This window comes from Rhodnius prolixus, unplaced genomic scaffold (assembly GCF_049639745.1).
Source record: "Rhodnius prolixus isolate KJV_2025 unplaced genomic scaffold, Rpr scaffold_6, whole genome shotgun sequence".
NCBI lineage: Eukaryota > Metazoa > Arthropoda > Insecta > Hemiptera > Reduviidae > Rhodnius > Rhodnius prolixus.
Window position 1 is genome coordinate 16241978 of NW_027411634.1, and position 11760 is coordinate 16253737.

Below are 11760 nucleotides of genomic sequence, written 5' to 3' on the forward strand. Positions count from 1 at the left end.
TTCGCCAAGACTCTATGTATTCTGGCGCATTCAGGGGTTTCTTTAATGTCCTCGCAGAATGACCGCCAGGCGCTTCGCTTGGCCTTCCTTATCTCCTTGTTGTACTGCGTCAGAGCTTGTCTATATGAGTCCCAGTCCTGGTTATGTTTGGCCTTATTGAACAGCCTTCTCACCTCTTTCCTCCTCTTTTCGAGGTGACTATTCCACCAGACTGTTTTCGACCTTTGTGGTCTGATCTTTTCCGGGCAGTTATCCTGATAGGCCTCTAATATCGCCTCATTAATATGGACCACTGCCTGTTCGATGCTCTCCGTCCTTCTAACATCAACCTTAAAGCTTGTTAGGGACTCTGTGAGCGCTTGAGTAAATCCCGCCCAGTGGGTTTCTCTAGGGCTTCGCAGCCTCTTGATAACCAGGGGCGGGACGCATATATCGAATCTGATATGCCTATGATCGGAACAAGACGGCTCGTTCGATACATGCCAATTAACTACGGTATTTGACATGCAACGCGTGGCTAGAGTTAAATCCAACACCTCCCTCCTAGTTGCAGTCACAAAAGTCGGGACTGATCCTATATTAGACACATGCAGCCCCTCACCAGAAATGAATTCTAAAAGTAACTTACCTCTGGCGTTGTCGTCGGTGCTCCCCCATGCAGTATTGTGTGCGTTGGCGTCACACCCCAGTATCAGCTGCAATCTCTCTCTCCGGCAGTGGGCAACAATGTCGCCTAACAGAGATGGAAGGCAGTCCTCATCACCGGGAAAATAGGCCGAGCAAACCACAAGTTTTCTTGGTCCTCCCTCGGTGATGATATTTAGAAGAGCTGTAACAAAATCTCCAGAGCATAGCTCCGGTATAAGTGTACATCCAATTCCATACTTAAGCACTATACAGGCTCTGGGTCTACTAGCAGACTTGCTGTATAGTGTCTTCCCCAATTTGGGTTTAAGACCCCGGACAAACCCCCCATGGTACCATGGCTCCTGCAGTAGGGCTAAATCTAGCCCCTCGCTGTCAAACCTCCTACACACCACGGCCGAAGCAGCCTTGGCGTGGTGAAGGTTTGCCTGCACCACTTTCAGCACCATGTTAAGCGTCCAAGGTGGGCGGGGCGACGTCTCGAGTTCCCGCGGCTCCCCCCCGTGTTTCAGCGGATCCTGACTCTTGCTCCTGGCCGCTAGGCCTCTGGGGCAAGGGTCCGCTTCCACCCGGGAGTTCGCCCACGGAAACCTCCATCGCTTCCACCCTCTCTCCTTTGGGATATCCTACTCCCGCCGGTAATTCGGACAGAGCGGCACGGAGGGCCTCCATTTCCCCCTCCAGCCCACTCTGCCCCCCTGGCGTAGATTCTATTACAGGGTCTGTGGCTTCCAACATCAACCCCTCCTCTTCATAATAATGATATATTCCATCTTATACTTTTATTATGTCGTTAAGATAAAAGATACATCTGCAGCAATACAGTATAGATCGTTCATTTGAATCTATTGTTTACCAGGAATTTTAAAAAACAATATTATACTAGTTTCTCATTTTTCTAAACTTTTTGTTTTATGGAGGTAATCGATTTGGCTTTATGAAGCATTCAAATAAAGAAAATTGTTGGAGGAATTTTTGAAAAGAATTTGTCAAAAATTAAAAAAATTAAAATCAATGAAGTCACTTTTTTACATAACCAAAAGATAAAACAGAAATATAAAACCGACAATAAAATGAAAACAGTAATTATAGGTTCAAGTATTTACTAACATTTCATTTTGAATTATCTTGTTCAATCAATCGCGCAGTTAACATACAACCAGACAACATATTTCACGTATTCAGGGTACTTCCAAATATGTATTTATAGTAGAAACTTCATTCTAAATATTGGAAGGGAAAAATAGCTAGATTTAAACAGACATATGTCAAGATAAATTCTACAAAATAATGTTATTTCTTTCATTATTACTTTTGTCGCATGGCAAAATATATTAAGTATAACTATACAATATTCCTTGGCCTAATAAAAACTGTATCTATCTATGTACTATGGGTTAGCAAAACAAAAACCCTAATAAAAGTGAATACAACACTAACTTATTGAAACTAAAGCAAAGAAACAAGTCAGAAAAAAAGATATTTTCTCAGTAAGAAGGGAGAAAAAATGTCTACTAAAATCTACTAAAGCTGTGTTTTTTCTTGCGTTATATACACGTATACACGAAGAAAGGGAAATATTACTCTTTTTTAGAAATGTGTTGGCAGCCATATGAAAAGGGAATAAAAGGAATTCCCGACTTTTATACGAGCATTTGAAATTTTTCTAACCTTCTCATGACGGGCAAGAAAATAACTTTTAATTAAAATAATAGAATTTTTTAAAAGGGCTGAATGTCTGATTCTTTGTCATGGATGAGATGTTCCTTAAACAGATAGCCTTTCGGGTGTCCAATATTATTTTCGGTAATGATAAGAAAAACAAATTTCACTCTTAAAAATTATCGAACAATAAAAAATTAACGCAGAAAAAATATTTATTCTTCTAATAAAACTGGTATTATAAATGATTATGGATTTAAGCCCATTTCTGGGCAAAGGACTCTCCCATTGTTGCCCACTCCTCTATAGAGTTTGCTTTTCTACTAAACTTAATAGTAAATAGATGCTAGTAAATTAATAAAATCAAATCAGTAATTTAAATGTTTACAGTTATAACGTACTCAAACACCCCAAAAAAATGTTCTTTAGGAGGTATTCGTTATTTTAAGAAAATTTTCATTTAAAATTCATTACTTTAAACGAAAATGTTACAAACTTTTCCTCTACATTTCGTTAATAATTCTAAACACGTCTGAAATGTCTGAATCACCTTCCATGCATGTTGATATGCTTTGAATTTAATAGACTTCTTTTTTTTTTTATAAACTACAAAAAAAAAAAAAATTAAATATCAGACTTGAAAAATAGTCTCAGGTGTCATACTAGAAGCGATTATTTAAATTGGGCAAAGAAGGCGATAGATAAATAATTTTGTAGCCTTCCCTAATATCTTATTTTTGAATTTTCAGTCAAATATGGAAGAAAAACCAGACTACAGATGCTAATATATAAGATACATATATAATTGACCTGAAAGTTTCAAATAAGATACCCTGAAACAGCCATTAAACTAGGTCACATTGAAATCCTTAAATGGATCGCAAAGCTGACAAAGAAAAAATATATATATACTTTAGTTAAAAATCATTCATGAATCATAGAAAAAAAAAATTATTGATTTTAGATGAGAAATCTTTTTCAACAGCATAAAATTTAAGTGCGTCAATACAAGAAAAATTAAATAATAATATGCACTGATCAAAACTTTGGATATAATTTGTATTTAAATAGAAACAAAAGATTCTGCCTTAATTTTGTTTCAAAATTCAGGATGTGATCAAACCCTGAATGAAAATGCTAGAATAAGTTTTATTTTTATTAGATTCTTTTTAATTTCAATTTTGAAACCGATTCGACGTCAGTTCAAATTATGAGATTAACTAATGCTTTTGAAGCAAGAATTGATAAATTAATTTAAAATAAGCAACAACAAAAAGTCAGTAATATTAATTTTGCATTGTATGTTTATAATTTAACTACGGTTTTAATAAATATAATTCAAATTTAAAACGATTCTTATCATTTTTAACAGCCTAGTTTAAGTGTAACTATTGCTAGTCATGCAATTTTCATTTATAACAGATTTAAAAAACGAAACTGAGATTTTATATCAAAAAAAAGCCTTTTAATTTTTTTATATTTAAATAGAATTCTGAATAATTATTTCTATAATTTTTGGTTTTATTAAGTACAGTAATGAAGGCATGTAAAGAAACTATTTTTCCACAATTAACAAATAAATATAAGTTGAATTTTTTAATAATACATAAATTGTTTAAATTAACTTTTAAATTATAAATTATGTATCCATTATAACGTTGATCCGAAAGAATCTTGTAATATGACATGTTATAATTTGGTTTAATAAATTGTTGGGTCGTAGTACGTAGGGAAATGTATGATCAAAAGTATTAATGAGGTCAAAAAAAAAACATGCTGTTTTAATATAACAATAACGTAATTAAATGGAAAATAACTTCAATTCTGAATATTTAGTGCTGAAAATGAAGGTGACAGTGTACTAACTTATGGAATGGCAAAATTCAAATCATGCAGAGAGGTGAAACTGTGGCTCATTAATTATTCCCACATTAAAACCATTTCAAAATGAACATAATAAACGGCGACAAATATATGCTCAAGTTTTGGACATCACAGCATGAATATGAAAATTAGTATAGGAAATTATCACAAAATTGTTGTCGTTTACAACACATCATTAAAACCAATTTTAGGTTTTTCTAACTATATTTTACTCTTCATAAAAGGAATAATCGCTGTTGTACAGATATTTTATTTATGAATACCCAATAGCAAAAAAACAAAAGCAAAGCAAAAAGCAAAACTTGCTTTTCTATTTCTATTTTCCTGCTGTTATCTTTGGTGCTAAGTTCTACTTTAACTTATCGCTATAAGAATATTATTAGAGCTTTTTAGAATTGATTATCCCTTGTTTAGTAATGTATAACTTTCTTATAATTAATTATCAATATTATCATTTTTGTATTGTTTTCTGTATATTTTAATTATTATTCCCAACTTCATCTACCTTGTGGTATAGAGGTTCGTCTTAAAGAACGCTATTTTGTCTCTATCCAAAGACGACTTCTCGGACTCTGCCCATCCTAATTCTCGTCAAGTTGATTCCTCTCTTAACATTGTCCAACCAACTGATCCTTCTTCTTTCCTAGGGTCTTCTGCTAGAGATTTTAGTCTCCATCTTCAAAGATAACCGATCCTGTTCCATCTTGCTTACATATCCGAACCATCTCAACTGCGCTTTCTCAATTCATTGAACGAACATTTTAATATGAATTTTTTATTCGTTATTTGTTATTAGAATTAACCATTTTTGTGTATTTTACTTTCTTGCTATCTTTGGAACAAATAATTGTATCTATTGCTTATAAAGGCTAGGTCTTATTTTGTAATGGACACTTCTGAGATAGAAAGGTGGTTAGGTTTCCCTCTTAAGTGCCATTTTCGTAAACTGTACGGTCTTACCACATTTGTGATTATAAAATTCAAATGGAGAACTAACTCTACGATTTGAAGGAAAACGGCTGACTGATTTAAATTGACAAAAAGATTTCTAGTTTAATAAGATTTTATCAAAAATGACTTCTGTAAGTTTCATTAAAATTTAGTTCACTAATTCTACCTCTACAGCTTTTAATTTTAAAATGTTTTGCACCACAAGGGTACTTCTAAAAGAAGTGCTTTGGATAGATACCTTCTATATTTCTTGTTTAAAGTATTATTGATGGTGGTTAAATGAGATGCTAAAATCAAACTCGAAGATAAATGCATTAAATGAAGTTTGATGTTATGATTTTTACAAACAGTACAATGTTCGGTAATAATATGGACTCACAGATGCGGAGTTTCGAACCTTGCGAACCGAAGTAAGAGAAACTCAACAGTTCTTTTACTCAATAAACTCTTGTTACAAATTAACCCGACCTCTTTGGCCACATAAATATAGAGAAATTTACTTATTGGATTCAATTTAAATCAAAAGCCTTCAAATAGATTTCATTTTCAGGTTGAATTCCTGGTTTAAGTGGAACATATTTCTTTCATCTATAACTATTTTTACATCTTTCTATAACTGAACCTGAATTTTACATTCAAAATAGACTTTCAAAGATGTTTTTCGCCGTTAATTTTAAAACACAATAAACCTTTACACAACTGTCCTACCGGACAGTTTTAATTAAGCAAACTTCAATTAAGTATCTCTGGTGAAAATAAATTTGTCATTCCTTTTAAATGATCTCATTATATATTCTTTTATACCAATTAATGATTCCGTTTAATTAATTTAGAGTAAGGTGAGAAACGTTTATAAATAATGGAATTAACTTCTTCTTTTTTAATTTAAGGCGCGTTAACTTTTGAGCTTTTTTTCAGTGCATTGCCGGCCTTTCAGACAGTGTTCTTTCGTTACAGATAACACTGCCTAATACCGTACAGTGAGCTTTAAGATTCAAAAAATCGAAAAACCAGCAACTGGATTCGAAACAGTGATCTCAGCGTTGAAATCCACTCAGCTAGTATCCTCCCTAGTAAGAATTTCCTAATGATATGAATTAATCCAGTCACTCCCAGTTTTATAAAAATCCTTATTCATTTGTGTTGGTATTTTTGGTTATCTGCTTCTGAAAAAGCATCATGCAGAAGTAAAATTTGTCTGGGCACTATAAAAGTAGAGAGAAAAAAAAAGGAAGAGATAGAAAAGAGAAAATGTAAATGAAAGATCCCAACTACACATTATTCAAGTTGTTTATGAGGGAAGTAGAGTAGCTCCTGAAAAATTTCTTCAGCACAGCTTTCTTCTTTATATATATCGAAATTTCTACCCCCCATTATTTTTCCACACTTGTAACGTGATTTTAAGTCTTACATATCTCTTTGAAACAAACCATTTGCCTTTTGATAAAGCAATTACTAAATCAGTGTAATTGCTCGGTAATATTCAATTATTTATTGTTTTAAATAAGTTGCGCCAATTACATTAAGAAAATGTCTAGCATGAATGATAGAAATGCCTAATGGAGGTTCCAAAATCATCCATTTGAGTGTTAAAATCCAAACTTTAAGTGTTACACATTAATCATTAAAGAATCAAAGAGACTCTAGGCTTGGGCAAAAATCAGACTACTCTGGTTACAGGCCTATTCACAGGGCCTGAGTGAATGTAAGTGAATTTTTGGTAATGGACCCCTATATAATTTTTCGAAACTCCATCGACACCCATAAAAGTAATTTTCAGTTAATTAAAATAAAACTATCTATTAGGTACTGTGTTTGTACATTTATTTTATGATTTTTAAACATTTATTAAAGTAATTTAATAAAGTATTATAGATTAGATCGCTTCGATAAAGAAATTACTTGTGGTTAGGAGATGAGAATCTGATGAGAAACAAGATAAGAAGTTGGAGAACATTGTGTAACAATAGTTTTATGAAAAATTTCTTAATGTTGAAATTTAAATACCTTAATATTTATTAAATAATAAGTAATTATAAATAAGTAAAGTAACTACAGTATTGTTTCTTAATTAATGAGATGGGTGTGCCTGGTGTTTCTTTGCAAGGTTCGCTATATTGGGTTCGAAATTGTTTTTCCTTAGACCCCCTGGCTCAGATCGACCCCTACATTTGTTAAATAGACCCCATTGGGTCTATATAGACTACTTTGGCGACCTCTGACTTAGAAGTATGCACTAAGGCCAGAATACAATAACCATTGAGGCCATCATAAGACTATGAGTAGCACTCCTATGTGACACCACTCATCTTGGTGTTCTGAGGAAGAAGCGGCGCCATCTTGCACTCAGAATCAACATTGGTTGTGGCTACATGCTCACAAATTAAATCAGTGATGTGTGCAGAATGTAAATATAATGCTAAAGTTAGTTGTAAAAACAAAAATTAGAAAACACAGTAGGCGTTATTTATCGCTAGACTTTCTGAGAAAAACAGATAATAAATTTAGTGCGTTAAAAATATGTTAAAATATAAAAACAACAAAATAATCTGCTATTATTATTCATAACAAGATATAAAATATAAGCTAAGTAATATCTTACGAAGAGATAACGAAAGCTTACAACAAATGCCCAACGGTCGGATGAGGTGTACATATTACTGGGGTCTATAGCATACAATACATGTTAAGATAAAGGGAATGCAGAGTATTAAATTCAATAACGTGAGGTGAAACTAAACACAGGATTTTATCTTAGTTAATACACTGTCCCATCGTGGAATTACTGGAATTACTCATTTTATGCTGTTATTATTATCACTTAGTTCGTAATATTAGCAATAAAATTGCCCTAATGACCTAACAAATAGATATTAAATCCTACAGCTTGAAATGGAGAAAGTTGTAATAAATTACAGAAAGGTTTCTTTCATATCAATTCCTGAGGAAATCATAAATATTATTAAACCAAAGTGGCATTATCACAGAACTGTAGAGTTCTTTTTATAAAGGGCCATTAAACATGGCATGACTTTATGGCATGAACTAAAGATAAACAGTATCTAAACAACGCTAGCCAATTAAAAAGGCAGTACTAGAACCAACACTTAATATCGTCTTATTCAGAAACTAAGCAGGTAATGAACATAAAGATCTAACTGAACCTAGGGCTCGTAAACATAGAGACTAAGTAGGTACTTACTTCCTCTTCAACTAATTTATGTTAGGTAAAGGTAAGAAAGGTGGCATACAATTATTAAAAATGGAGATCTATCAATTTATACAAAAATACTTTGTGTTTGATTTAAATGAATCTTGCACGGCGTTTGTAGAAAGGGTAACTTAATTTTGCATCAGCAGATAGATAGATAGATTGCTTTATTTTTGAAAATAAACACAATAATTACAATATATAAATTAAGCATTTTTCTGACATAGGTTTATCCGTCTGCAAGGAGCTGTTGCTAATAAATGAAATTCTATCTCTTAAGATTCTATCTCGCAAGTAAAAGTAGTAGTATGAAAAGCTTTAAGGGCATCATCAGTAGTTTCATGGAATGTTCTCTTAAAATAGTAAGCTGTGAAATGTAAACTGCAGCAGTTCTTCCTTTATGTAAAGAGAGAAAAAAATCTAATTTAAAGTTGAAATGCACTTCGTAAAATTTACATCTTTTTAATCAACAAATACAAACTGGTCTGCTATCGACTTCAACAAATTTATTTCTAACTTTTTGAACTTTAAATTGCCTTTAATATCAAAAAGGAGGTAAAGGCGTCCATGACAAATAGGAAAATCAAGAAACCAAAAAGTTCTCAGAATTGTAATTCAATAACACGGTAACACAAGTTGATACAACAAAAATGCTTGCAAAAGTAAAGGTTTAATACTTTCTAAGATAGGAGAAAGATTGCGATAATCTCATATCTTCGTCATTCAAAGTTTTTGCCTAAAATTAATCGCATTGAGTCTCTTGAGTTTAAAAAAATTGGTTACTACAAATTAATTTGCATGTATTTTGGGGTTGGTCTGTGTTGGGAGTAGGGAATGTGAATGAGCAGATCTTACAGGATAAGAAAATAAGGAGATAATACAGATCTGCAGAACTGCAGGAACTCGAGGATCTGAGTTGGGCTATAATAAAACTATCTGGTATTACACCACCTTGTTACTCAATTTTTGTAAATAAATTGAAGATTTTTGTTAAAGGTTAGAATTATTATAAACTAAATGTGTTGAACATTATTGTCTGTAACGAGATATCACATTCCGGAGACAGGTAGTAAACTATGTTAAGGAAAATTGACGCTCCCGTAATTTCATTAAAGTTAATAAACTCAGAGTAGATTAGTAAAAAAAATACAACTTGATAATTGCACTTTTTTTTGAACTCTCAGAATTTTGGCAAAAAAACATAAAAAAATTCTCATTAATACGAGCAATTATTGCCCTTCTAAATTGATCTTTTCCCGGCTAGTATATCAACTTCACCATATAAATTTTTCCTTAGTCACCCAGTTTTTTAAAGAGCTCTGTTGAGGAAATGGCAACAAAACGAAAAAAAAACAATTAAGAAAAGTTTGCTCCAGTTGGCCGAGTTTAAGCAAACTATTACAATGTCCCAAGATAGAATCTTAAAGAAACATTAAATCTGAACTTTCACCAGTTATAAAAGTTAGAAATTCTTTTTATAAGTCAGTTCTCAATTTTAGAACTCAAAAAAGAAAAAAAATGAACTTCACGTGAGAAATCGAATTCCAAAAAAATGATTGGTAAGTTGTACACTATTACTGATAAAAATGGAAAATCACTAGGCTTAAAGATTTGACTAACAATGAACTTGATTAATTAATAAATAAAACTTAATAAATTAAAATTCTCTAATAATCGTAAAATTTTCTCTAAAATTTTCATTAATATTCGTAATTCTTAAGGTACAAGATCATTACCCCGCAATACGGGCTAACTTTATAGGGCGTTGCCATTCATAACTTTAGTAATCTCTGTTTCTGCATCATATCTGCCAATTTAATAACTGAAACTATATGAAATATTTAAAATTAAAGTATCAAATTTTAAAAATTCGTTTATAAAACCATTTTAATGTAAATTTTTTTAAAAATTCATACCATTGCCTAAATATGAAAGAAAACAACTCCGTTCCAGAAGCTAAAAAAACATGTGCACTGTGCAAGTTAAAAGCTATAAATAACTGTGAATTATTAATCATGGGGCCGAAGAAAAATTGATCAATATAAGTTATTAATAAAGAAATCATTAAAAGATTGTAATTTTTGTTTTCTTTAAGGGAATAACTCTACTTAATTGATGGAAATTAAAAAGTCTGATAATCTTTTTTTGAGGCTCAAGATTGCCTCTTCAGAATTTTGTTTTTATTACTTTTTTTAAATTGCCTAAAAAAAATATTATTTCCGCCCTTGACAAATATTTGGTTCTTTATTACAAATGTTAAGCTAGAATCAGTAAAATTTGTAAGAGCTTTTTTAATCTTTAAAGTTCAAATTATTTTTAAAGATGTACCTAATTAACATTCCATTTAGGTTAAGTTTGATTTTCAGGTTTTTTGGATAGATTCGAGTAAAAGTAACCTATAGATAAGGCCTAGAAGTTTTTTTTTAAAAAAATTCCTAAATCGTAAGTAATTTCAATATTAAAAAAAGTAACAAAAACAAAACTCTGAAGAGGCAATCTTGAGCCTCAAGATAATCTAAAACACTTGTGCAATCAAAAGTAAAATTCATTTTTCACAAAGAGTGATAAATGAATTTGTTTTAAAAACTTGCTTCTCCGTCCTACCCTACCTGGTGGCGATCTCTCTCAGTTTTATCATTTAAACACTTCTGTTTAATTAAAGATAATTACTAAGAATTAAAGATTATTCAAGATTTAAGATTACTCATTCAAGGTTTGTATTAAATAAAATCATTTTATATAAACCTTAGCAATGGAGATGTGACTTTTTTAATTTCCTTCAACAGAAAGAAACTTTGAAGTCTATTATTGTATGGAAAATAATGATGAAGCCTCTAAAAAAAAAAATTAATAATAATAAAATGCAACAAATTTCTACAAAACAGATAATATTTTTTAAAAAAATGTTTACTAACAGCCTTGGCGTCTGTTGCAAAAATTAAAGAAATAGAGAAAAAAAAAATTTAACAAACTTCGATGGGTGTAATGCGGGCTAGACGAGTAATATTGGGAAAGGAACTGTAACGATTTGGGCCAACTCTAAACAAGCACTGAAAGTGTGTAGCGGCAAACGGACTGGCTCTTTCCATTCAGTTGGTCCCTAAGTACATGCGCCCTGACACACCACTGACATAAATTACTTCACAAATTTAATGTAAACAATAGTTTTTGGTTTTCAAAATTGCATAGTTTTAAAATTATAAAATCTTAAGCTCAAATTTAATAAAATAAGAAGTATATTTTAATCTACACAAATATATAGCTATACATTTGTACGAGGGTCGTTTGAAAAGTCCGTGCAAAAATAAAAACTACTTAATTTTTTGGGGTAAACCTTTTTTATTTTTCAACATAGTCTCCTTTTAGGCTTATACACTTCGTCCAACGCTGCTCTAGTTTGTTGATCC

The 11760-nt window shown here is 31.7% G+C and overlaps 1 protein-coding gene across 5 annotated transcripts in view; it reads right to left on the reverse strand.

The window, feature by feature from the left end:
- The window catches only part of LOC141460164 (trace amine-associated receptor 8c), a 471099-nt gene extending 459678 nt beyond the window's left edge, over positions 1 to 11421 (reverse strand). For 4 of the 5 annotated variants that reach the window (XM_074139888.1, XM_074139893.1, XM_074139892.1 and 1 more), the window contains exon 1: positions 11269 to 11421. The gene's annotated coding sequence lies outside the window, so the exon portion shown is untranslated. The remainder of the gene's footprint in view (positions 1 to 11268) is intronic. The other variant, XM_074139887.1, reaches the window with a different exon arrangement.
- Positions 11422 to 11760: the final 339 nt, after the last annotated feature.